The 10,883-nt window shown below is 47.9% G+C and overlaps 1 pseudogene across 1 annotated transcript in view; it reads left to right on the top strand.

Annotated features, from left to right (window-relative positions):
* Window positions 1-1,749: 1,749 nt before the first annotated feature.
* The window catches only part of LOC311357832, a 43,360-nt pseudogene continuing 34,226 nt past the window's right edge, over window positions 1,750-10,883 (top strand). Inside the window, exons 1-2 of the transcript in view lie at window positions 1,750-1,822; window positions 4,236-4,436. The product of the transcript in view is annotated as an uncharacterized misc_RNA (transcript). The remainder of the gene's footprint in view (window positions 1,823-4,235; window positions 4,437-10,883) is intronic.

Genomic DNA, 10,883 nt, shown 5'->3' on the forward strand with positions numbered 1-10,883 from the left:
CATGTTTGCCCGTTTTAAATGTTCTTCAAACCCAGAGGTTTGAGCGCTTGACAGAATTTCTGTTTTTTAAGTCTTTACCAAAAATCTGCTTTCTATTTATCAATGCTTTGAGTAACTTATTGGATTGTTGAACAGTGTGAATCCATAACATGCTAGAGGGTTTTATTATATCTGACCATATACTGTTATTAAGTAAACACACACAGCAGGCCCTTTTGAAAAACAAATATTAATGTACTTTTTAAAATGTGGGTTCTTCAAGTGACTCACTCAGCTTTCTTTTTAACATTTTTAAGTGTGTATTCCTGTGGGATCTTCCTGCGTCCCTCTTTTGCTTCCCTTTAGGGGAAGCAAAAGCTCATTGCTCAAGCTCATTGCTTGTTCATTATCTCAATAATCTGCTTACAAAAAAACACACACGACTTGATGGAGAGGCTGCAAGAACAACTTCTTGCACGCATGTTGAAAGTGTGCATTATGAAAACGCACACTGATCACGCTCAGAGTATCAAACATAGCACACAAAAACACACACACCCACACACACACTACCTCTGTAAACTGAACCAGCGTTAATTAGTGGGTCCCAGCTAGGTGTAGTTAGACGAGGCCACATCATTGTGCACTGTGGACTCTGCTAATTAACACACACACACACACACACACACACACACACACACACACACACACACACACACACACACACACACACACACACACACACACACACACACAGTATATGCAAAGTGACCTCACCATTCGTGGGGGATGCAAACGAGCAAAGTGCTTTATATCAATGTGTCAAGAGTGTCTACGATGCACGTGAAGGACCGACGTGACACACCAGTGATGGCATATCACTGAGCCACTGTGGAGCGAGAGACTGCACAGCACAACCTTTCTAGTCGTCAGCGCTAGCAGCACTAGTTAAAGCAGCTCACCGGAGACACTAGGAGTCCAGCGTTGAGGAAGGCATCGGGGAGAGCTGGAGTCCGTTAGTGACTCTCTGCAACATAATGACATTTTGATGTCAAATCCATATCGGGTGGCAGATAGGGCGAGACAAAGCTCTCCATGTGGTGTTCTCTCCACACTGGTATCGACTTGGTATATACAATTCATGTTTTACCTTGATGAAACTATTGTATTTTCCATTACTTCTAATTCATAATTTTAGGTGTGTGTGTGTGTGTGTGTGTGTGTGTGTGTGTGTGTGTGTGTGTGTGTGTGTGTGTGTGTGTGTGTGTGTGTGTGTGTGTGTGTGTGTGTGTGTGTGTGTGTGTGTGTGTGCCATTACTACTAGTATAGGGACAGTCTGTTACTCAGAGATAATGGTCCTCTATAGAGCTGTGTGTGTGTGTGTGTGGCTCTTGCCTATCCAGCTGGCAAGCATGCCTGTGTGCACGTGTTCGTCTGCACAAGGGAGGGTGCCGTTCAGACTCCTTGCTAGGGACCTTCACCACACTGTTCAATCAATACACACACACACACACACACACACACACACACACACACACACACACACACACACACACACACACACACACACACACACACACTCTCTTGGGGGGCCACTCCCGCTGTCGGGCTTTTGCACTTTTGCGCACGTGTCTTATGGTGTGTAAGTATAGTGTGTATGTTTTTTGTGTATGAGAATATTGGCAGAGAGGAGTATGTGGTTTTGTGGACATAGATGCAGAATGTGTTTATTCATTCTCAGAGGAAGGAAGATGCAAGTAGAATATACACATGAATAAGTCATGGGACAAACGGGCCTTGGCGGCCGTGGAAATGGAAGGACTGGCCTTCACCATGGAGGGGGGTGGGGCTTTTTGATGGGAATAACACATCAGAATGACAGCACACAGGTTACCTGTCGTGTGTGTGTCTGTGTGATTAAACAGAAGCAATGAAAACAAAGGGGTTCAGGAAGAGAGGTGACACTAGTGGACGTAGTGGAGGGACGAACACACGAGAGAACGGGAATAGGGTGAAGAAGAAAGAGAATGATGATATGTCTCTGATGACTCCTCCCCCCCCGTTGCTATGACAGCAGGTTGTGTTGGCATGTGCCAAACTTGGCTCTGCTCACACCTCTGGCATCAGGGGCACCTTGGTGTGTGTGTGTGTGTGTGTGTGTGTGTGTGTGTGTGTGTGTGTGTGTGTGTGTGTGTGTGTGTGTGTGTGTGTGTGTGTGTGTGTGTGTGTGTGTGTGTGTGTGTGTGTGTGTGTGTGTGTGTCCAAGTTTCTGCTTGATTTTACATCTAACTATGTCTTCAAATACAAGCCTCCCACATGTCTATCTATGAGACCAAAACTCTTAAAAAAATCCAAATGAAAAAGTCAACATTAATTAATCAATAGTCTAGCAAGTATCGACTATTACATCTGGATCACGGTCTAAACTAATTGATGCACCCCTTGTGTACACACTGGCACACACACACATATATATATATATGTATGTATGTGTATATGTATGTGTGTATGTATATATATGTATGTATATATATATATATATATATATTATTGTTGATTAAATTGACTGGATAATAGTCATAACCTTCATCAGTCATCTTCTCTAAGCCTCTAAACAAACGGCAACACCAACTAACAGAATGTTGCTCATCCGACAACCGCCGTACACCACCAACGGATCTGGCACCTGGCCTGCTGTTGGCATTTGTCGGGGTAGTGTGCAAGCGCCTTGATAGTGTTAGTGGCGATTGTAGTCACTCGGGTTTGTTTCTTACCACAGCATTTTGGTCTATTAGATGTATTCATCGGATGTAGAGCAACTATATATTGTGAAATGCATAAATTCAGGTATTCACATTTATTGCTGTGTTATTCTATGTTATTATTCTATGCATGCCTGTCTGCTTCTGAATGGATGCATGGATTACAGCTTTCTTCTGTATTTTCCAATGATGTTCTCAGACTATTCTAGTTGTGAGGAAAATGACAGTGGAGTAGTTGCTTGGTCATTATGATCGAGTTACTAATAATGCGTTTTTACAACTTTCCCGTATTGAGATATCAGGTTAAAAGTGTGTGTGTGTGTGTGTGTGTGTGTGTGTGTGTGTGTGTGTGTGTGTGTGTGTGTGTGTGTGTGTGTGTGTGTGTGTGTGTGTGTGTGTGTGTGTGTGTGTGTGTGTGTGTGTTCATTCTGGGACCCAGTCCCTCCCTGGCCAGAAGGTGCTCTCACCACTGGACAGATGGCCAACGCCCTCCCACTCTCCTTCCTCCATTTCCTCCCTCTTACTAGCACTCTCTCCATCCCATCCTTCCTCTTCTTTACACACACACACACACACGCACACACCCTTTCCCCACCACAGCATCTCCACCCTACCAAGCCACTGTTTGTCACCACTAGTAGGTCACAAAATTCATGCAAAATTTAGTTTCACCGTTAGTTGTATTGGATTACTCCTGTACATGTAAAATGTACAGGAGTTTTGGTATGTTATAGGTGAACGAAAAACAATCGTCTTGGTATATTTGTTAAAAGTTGGCTGGCTCTTGCCATGAATCATGGTTTCTTCATGATGATTTTTTACCCATTTGGGTTTCTCCGTACTTTTGCACTCTCTATAGAGCTCATTATTTCTGAAATGGGCCATGTTGGCACACCTACCACATCTACCCTCTGTGTATTCTGATTTGGACCTTTGGATGACTGTAGGATGTATTATGCAACGCCATGTTATGGGTGGGCTAATGTTAGGGAACTGTTTTCACGATGCCGGATTGCACTCTGAACTAGCCAGCGGTGCGTCATGTTGTCACACACTCAATAAGATATTTTATACCTCCTTCTTCCTCCCTTGCTCTCCTCTCTCTCCGATCACACCATTAACTCGGTGTTCCATTCTACTCGGCCTGGTCGCCGGCGACGGTTGTACTGTGGTCTCAGTGTTCATAATGTGATAATAAGGTGTGAAAATGGAGATGCAATGGAGCTCAGGGGATCGGGCATTTACAGTCTCTCTCTCTGCCCCCCCCCCCCCCCCCCCCCCCTTTCTATCATGTCCATGTAGTGTGACACACACACAAACACACACACACACACACACACACACACGCACACAGACTGTTTAGAGTGTGTCAAATATACGTTTTAGCTTTCCACCCGAGCAAAAGCCTCACATTCTGTCGACGCAGCGGCTCATGAGCGCTCCCCGCTGTGCGGCTGTGTCTCACGCTGACCCCTCCTGTCCCCCCCCCCCCAGACGTCCCCGCCGCCGAGGCGGAGGCGGAGGCCAAGCTGCGTCGCAGGGGAGGGCTGCCCGAGGAGGACCACGACGAGCCCAACGACCTGGACCAGGAGGACGACCTGGACGACGAGTCCATCTTCACCTGCGACAACTGCCAGCAGGACTTTGAGTGCCTGGCGGAGCTCACGGAGCACAGGACCCACCACTGCCCCGCCGGTAAGAGCGTCTCTCTGTCCTCTCTCTGTGGCTGGCTGGCTGGCTGGCTGGCTGGCTGTGTCTCTCTCTCTCTCTCTGCCCGTCTCTCTCTCGCTAGCTGCATGCCAACAGCGATCATAGTGGTATATGTGGGTTATATTCACCGAGATATATACACTGAGGTATATCCGTTGAGGTTTTAGTCATTAAAGTATACATTGCATTGAGACGTATACGTTGTGGTGTGTTCATTGAGGTTGAGGTCATTGAGTTATATTTGAGGTATATTTGAGATGTATACATTAAGGTATATTTATTGAGGTCAACCACTGAGGAATATTTGAGTTATATACATTGAGGTATAGACATTGAGGTCAATCACTGAAGTATATTTGAGTTATACCGTTGAGGTATATTTGATGTGAATTCAGAAACTATAGCTAGGGAGAGTCAAATGTGTGGAGTAGATGGAGGCAGTTAGCCCAGCAGTATCCTTTTAGAGCTGCTGTCATTTCTCAACAATAGACTGGTGATTATAATTACTCTTACGGCCAAGCCTCCACGCCTGCATCACCTAAATACTGCCAGTGGCTTTACCCCAGTGGTGGCTTTTTGTCCGAATACTATTCAGGGGCTAATGGATATGTCAGTGCCTTTCTTACATTGACTAATTTCTCCACACAATACCAGGGTATTCGTTATGATTTTAATTATTCTGATATTCAGTCAAACAACTTGGTGTAACGGGGCGCATTACCGTTTGAATTGTGGAACTTGGAATGGAATGTTAAAATGTTCCAAGTTGGATTTGTTTATATTTTACAATATTAATTTTACTGTTGTAACATATTTGTTGGATGCTAATGTTCAGGTACATGACTTGTTGCAGGAGACTTGTGGGACAGTGGGACATTTTTTCCTTTTTTATTTAGGGTAAAAAAAACAACAACCCAATTGCAACCAAGAAACGGATCCAACATGGCACCAAAGGCTTCTTGTTTTGGTGCCAGAGCTGTTTTGGTTTCTTCTTCTGCTAAAATGTTCACTTGCACCTTTATCGCTTGAACTCCGTTTTACCCACATGGTCCCTGAAGAACACACACACACACACACACACACACACACACACACACACACACACACACACACACACACACACACACACACACACACACACACACTGGCTGTTATTAGTAGCAGTGTAATTAATGGAAGGGCTGAAAGAAACACGACGGGGGCATCTGGTTCCTACAGATTAATCCAAACGCTCACTTAACGAGCCAACCTGCCACACACACACACACACACACACACACACACACACACACACACACACACACACACACACACACACACACACACACACACACACACACACACACACACACACACACACACACACACACAGCGTGTGTATGAGCGCGTGTGTTCACCTTTGATAGGGGGATGTAGGAACAGGGGCCATCGAGAGAGAAAGGGAAGTGTGGGGGGCTGATCAGGGGTGTGTGTGTGTGTGTGTGTGTGTGTGTGTGTGTGTTGTATAACACAAGCCTCTAACCGCTTGCTCTATCGATCTCAGGTTGCAGCTCGGCATTATTGACAGAATCTCACCAGTTTGAGGGATTTGTATGGTCTTCAAATAAGAAAGATGAGATTAATTAATGGACATTTTGTAATGTGGTGATGTAGTGCACTTTAGGACGATGCAGGGAAAAGATCTCTAATGTATTTTCCTTTTATATATTTCCACAATATACATTTTCCTTTGCCCGTTTTTTTTTATATATGTGGACAGTTGCATGCACGCACGCACGCACAGACGCACGCACACACACACGCACGCACACACGCAGAGGGATGCTGTCAGTGCACAGGATGTGGCCTGTGATTTGAGCTCAGCAGTCAGGGGAAGGCTGCATGTTACTGAGCAAGAGGGAGAGAAAGAAAGAGAGAGGGAGAGAACAAGATCGACAGAGGGAGGAGGGGTGAGCGATGGGGGGGGGGGCAATGGGGGGGTGAGCGACAAATGAAATGAAATAAAATGAAATGATAAAACATGTTTTTCCCCTGAGAGAGTACGGCCCGAGATTGCAGAGTTATCCCAGTGCCTGGCAGGATGTGTGTGTGTGTACGTTATCAGTGTGTGTGCGTGCGTGTGTGTGTATATGTGTGTGTTTGTAAGGGAGAGGGAGGGGGCGAGAGCGAGGCTTTTGTTAAGGGATGTGGTGTTTAGGCTTTCTTATGTGTTTGTGTGTCGATGGGTGCATCCCACACACATACGTGGAATGCTGGCGGGGAGACCATGGCGTTGTCATTATTACTGAAAAGAGGCTAAATTAAAACACATGGAGTAAAAAAATATTTGTATCTCCTCTAGTGGAAACCCCAGGGACCCCACACACACACACACACACACACACACACACACACACACACACACACACACACACACACACACACACACACACACACACACACACACGTGCGTGCGCAGGGAGGGTGTGGGTGAGTGTGGTCTTGCCATGATTATTGGTTAGTGGAGCTTATTTATTGTAATCGGAATTCCATTTTGTGTCGTTTTATTCAATATTCAAAAAATCGAATCATATTCTTCATAAAACAATTGTATTGATACATATGAAACAAAGAGGAACACATGTAATCAATCAGGCCCCGGTACCGAATCAGAATGAAACTCGGCATGCAAAATGGCATGCAATTGGCACTGAATTGGCATGGTTAGCTGTCATGCTAATTTCACTGTTGCAGTGATGGGTCCCAGGTTAGCAGCAAATGTTGACTGGGTCCCAGGTGCTCGAGTGAAGAGCCGCGTAATTCAGAGACACTTCAGCAGAAGGCCCCATTAACGTGAGGGGAAATTAGACCTATAAACACGTACACATGCACACACACGCACTGGCACTGATCAATGTTGGAGTCTTGCATGGACACACCGCATCTGTTCAGACTCATATCATTTGTGATGGTGAATGATGATCCTTGGCAGAAGTGTGTGTGTGTGTGTGTGTGTGTGTGTGTGTGTGTGTGTGTGTGTGTGTGTGTGTGTGTGTGTGTGTGTGTGTGTGTGTGTGTGTGTGTGTGTGTGTGTGTGTGTGTGTGTGCACGCGCGCGCAACGGATTGACCCAGCTCTCAATAACGTAGACCAATCACTACCCTGCCCTGGTGTGAAAATCTCCACTTTTACAAAACCCAGTATTGTATTTTTTATGTTGAACTTTGTCTGCCCTGTGACTTGGGATTTGTGTGTGTGTGTTCTTGGTTTAGCGTGCACATACAAGGAAGTGTGTTCGTGTCTGTGTCTGCGGCGTTTAGTGTATGCTGTTCTACATTTGATTTGCGTGCGTGTGTGTGTGTGTGTGTGTGTGTGAGCGTGTGTGTGAGCAAGAGAGTGAGGGAGTCTGTCAGAGGGCCGTGCCTGGAGGTCTCAGTAGGAGTCAGAATGTGGAGCAGGGACTCCCAGTGGACAGGAGGAGCAGGGAGACGTCCCTCCTACAGATCAAATGGAGAACATTCTCTGGCCCTGATTGGCCCCACACATGCACGAGCACGTGCACACACACACACACACACACACACACACACACACACACACACACACACACACACACACACACACACACACACACACACACTATGAGTCAGGTTGCTCTCCATCCAGCCATGGGGGGCGGAATCTGGATCTGTCTCTGACAAACAATAAGCGACTAACCCACCTGTAATTGTAGATGTTTATGGTGTGTGTGTGTGTGTCCAGAGGAGGGCCGTGTGTGTAGGTAAGCCAGCTGAGCTCATTGATTGCATGCATTGCGTGGGTTTTGTGGATTATGTTCTGCTCCTTTTTTGGTCTCGCCGATTGCTTTTCACACTCTCTCTTTTCTCCACTTCCTGTCATCCACCTTTCCTGTGCAGCTGTGCTCCACGGGGGGTCTGTGGGGAAGGGGGGGGCTGGCTGGTGGCGGCTGTCTATCTGGCCCCGGAGGGGAGGGGGGGCGTGTCCCGATTGGGGGTGGGGTGGGGTAGGAGACCCGCTGGGCGCTGATAGAAGACATAAACACTGATCCAGGGAAAAGGAAGGAGTGAGATGGAGAGTCACTTTCAGAGGAGACCAGGGTGAGGACAGCTGGGCAGCTGGGCGCAGAAGTGGGTGGAAGGGGTGTGCCACAGCACGCACACGTACACATGCACACGCACACGCACACTGTCGCACACAACCTCCACATTTAATGTCCACAAATTCACACATCGAACACATGCGCACATGCACGCATACATACACGCACGCACACAGACACACAAAAACAGGAAGGGGGACACACACCCACACGCACACACACACACTTGTGTGTCTGTCGTCAGGGTAGCAGCTGAGTGCTGTAAGGTTGAGACACTTATTAAACCCACAGATCACTTTCAGAGAGGAGGGGGACGGACGGACGGAGACACACACGCGCGCGCACGCACATGCACACGTGCGGTCCAGTAGCTGTCTCCGACTGACTGAATCAACGGCTTGCTGTTTTCCCCTGCAGTTCACAATGCTTTCCTTTTGGCCCTTTTGGTTTCTCTTTCATATCTCGCTTTGTTTTAATCACTCCTTCACTCCATTCCACACACACACACACACACACACACACACACACACACACACACACACACACACACACACACACACACACACACACACACACACACACACACACACACACACACACTGTGTGATCCCCAACCTCGTCCCTAATGCCCTCTCTGGCCCTCTTTACCCGCTTTGTCAAACCATCCATCTCTCAATCCATTCTTCCTCTCTTCTCTCATTCTCTCTCTCATTCTCGTTCTCTCTTTCGTTCTCTCTCTCTCTCTCTCTCTCTCTCTCTCTCTCTCTCTCTCTCTCTCTCTCTCTCTCTCTCCCTTTCTGAGCCTGTCTGTCTGTCTGTCTGGGTCTCCCGGTCCGTCTCTCCGTCTCTTGTTCTCTGTCTCTCTGTCTCTGTCTGTACCCGCCTACCGGGGGTGGCCTGTAGATTCCTGCGCTAAGCCCTTGGCACGGAATACACACACACACACACACACACACACACACACACACACACACACACACACACACACACACACACACACACACACACACACACACACACACACACACACACAGCTGGCTGCCGCTCAGGCTTTCTAGGGAGAGAAGGCGGGAGGCCGGCACCAACAGAGGGGAAGGGGGCTGTGTGTGTGTGTGTGTGTGCGTGTGTGTGTGAAAGGGGGCACAGCATGCTGAGAGAGGGAGAGCAGGGAGGTGGTACGGACGAGAGGGGTGGTTGTGAAGTCATTTTTCATCACAGGGTTCATTTTTCATGGCAGTTCTCTCTTTCTTTGGCATCCTTTTTCTCTCCCTCACACTCTCTGTGCTCTCTCTCGCTCCGCGTTGCTCTATTTCACTCGCTGACTTTCCCTATCCACTTCTCCCCACGCTCCCCTCCCTTGATCCCTCTTTGTCTCCCTTTATTTTCCCTTTTCTCCCCCGCCTCTGCCCCCCTCCTGCTCTTCCCTTCTTTCTGCCTCTCTCTCTCGTTCTCGCTCTTTCTCCTGCTCTCGCTCTCTCTGTCTTTCTCTCTCTCTCCTGCTGTCTCTCTCTCCCTCTCTCTCCTGCTCTCTCTCTCTCTCTCTCTCTCTCTCTCTCTCTCTCTCTCTCTCTCTCTCTCTCCTGCTCAGCCTAGATTCCTCTTTATGAAATATGGATAGGAGCAGTTTTGGGTGAGCTGAGAGGTTTGCCGATGGAGGGAGCTAAGGAGATCTGGAGCCAGAGAGAAATGGAGGAAGCGGGAGAGGGAGGGAGGGAGCGAGGGAGTAGGAGAGAGAGAGAGAGCTAGAGCGGGTGGGAGGGAACTTGTGTCTCGGCAGACGCACCGTTTGCATGCACCTAAACACCTCACTGAGCAATCTGTCAACATGTCAGCAACACATGTTTGGTAAAAAAAAAAAGTGCGAGAGTGTGTGTGTGTGTGTGTTAAGGAGGAGAGGGAGCTGAAGAGAGGAAGGAGGAAGGGGTGTGGGATGTGGGGCGGGTGGGGGGGGGGGGGGGGAGTCGTCCTCCTCCAGTGGGAGTAATGACTCCCACCAGGATCCTGGAAATGCTTTGAATTCAGCAGATTTTCTCTCGCCCTCCCCCCCTCCCCCCTCCCCCCCTTCCCCCCCCCCGGGGCTACGCTTTTTTTTTTTAATACAATGCCTGCATCTCAGAAATTTGAGCCGAGGACCCCTGGGGGCGTGCTTTCATAATGCCTGAAAATGTAGGGTTATATTCTGTGCTCTTCCCCATGGGGCTTTTATTAATACCTGTATTCACCACCACTGGAAAATTACACAGGCAACGCTGCAGGGGCCCGCGCTCGCTCCAGGATGGCAGAAAGGCTCTGCGGGGACGTTTTTCTTTCTTTCACTCTCTCTCTCTCTCTCTC

Source organism: Micromesistius poutassou, assembly GCF_964030765.1.
Source record: "Micromesistius poutassou genome assembly, chromosome: 13".
In the NCBI taxonomy this organism is placed as follows: domain Eukaryota; kingdom Metazoa; phylum Chordata; class Actinopteri; order Gadiformes; family Gadidae; genus Micromesistius; species Micromesistius poutassou.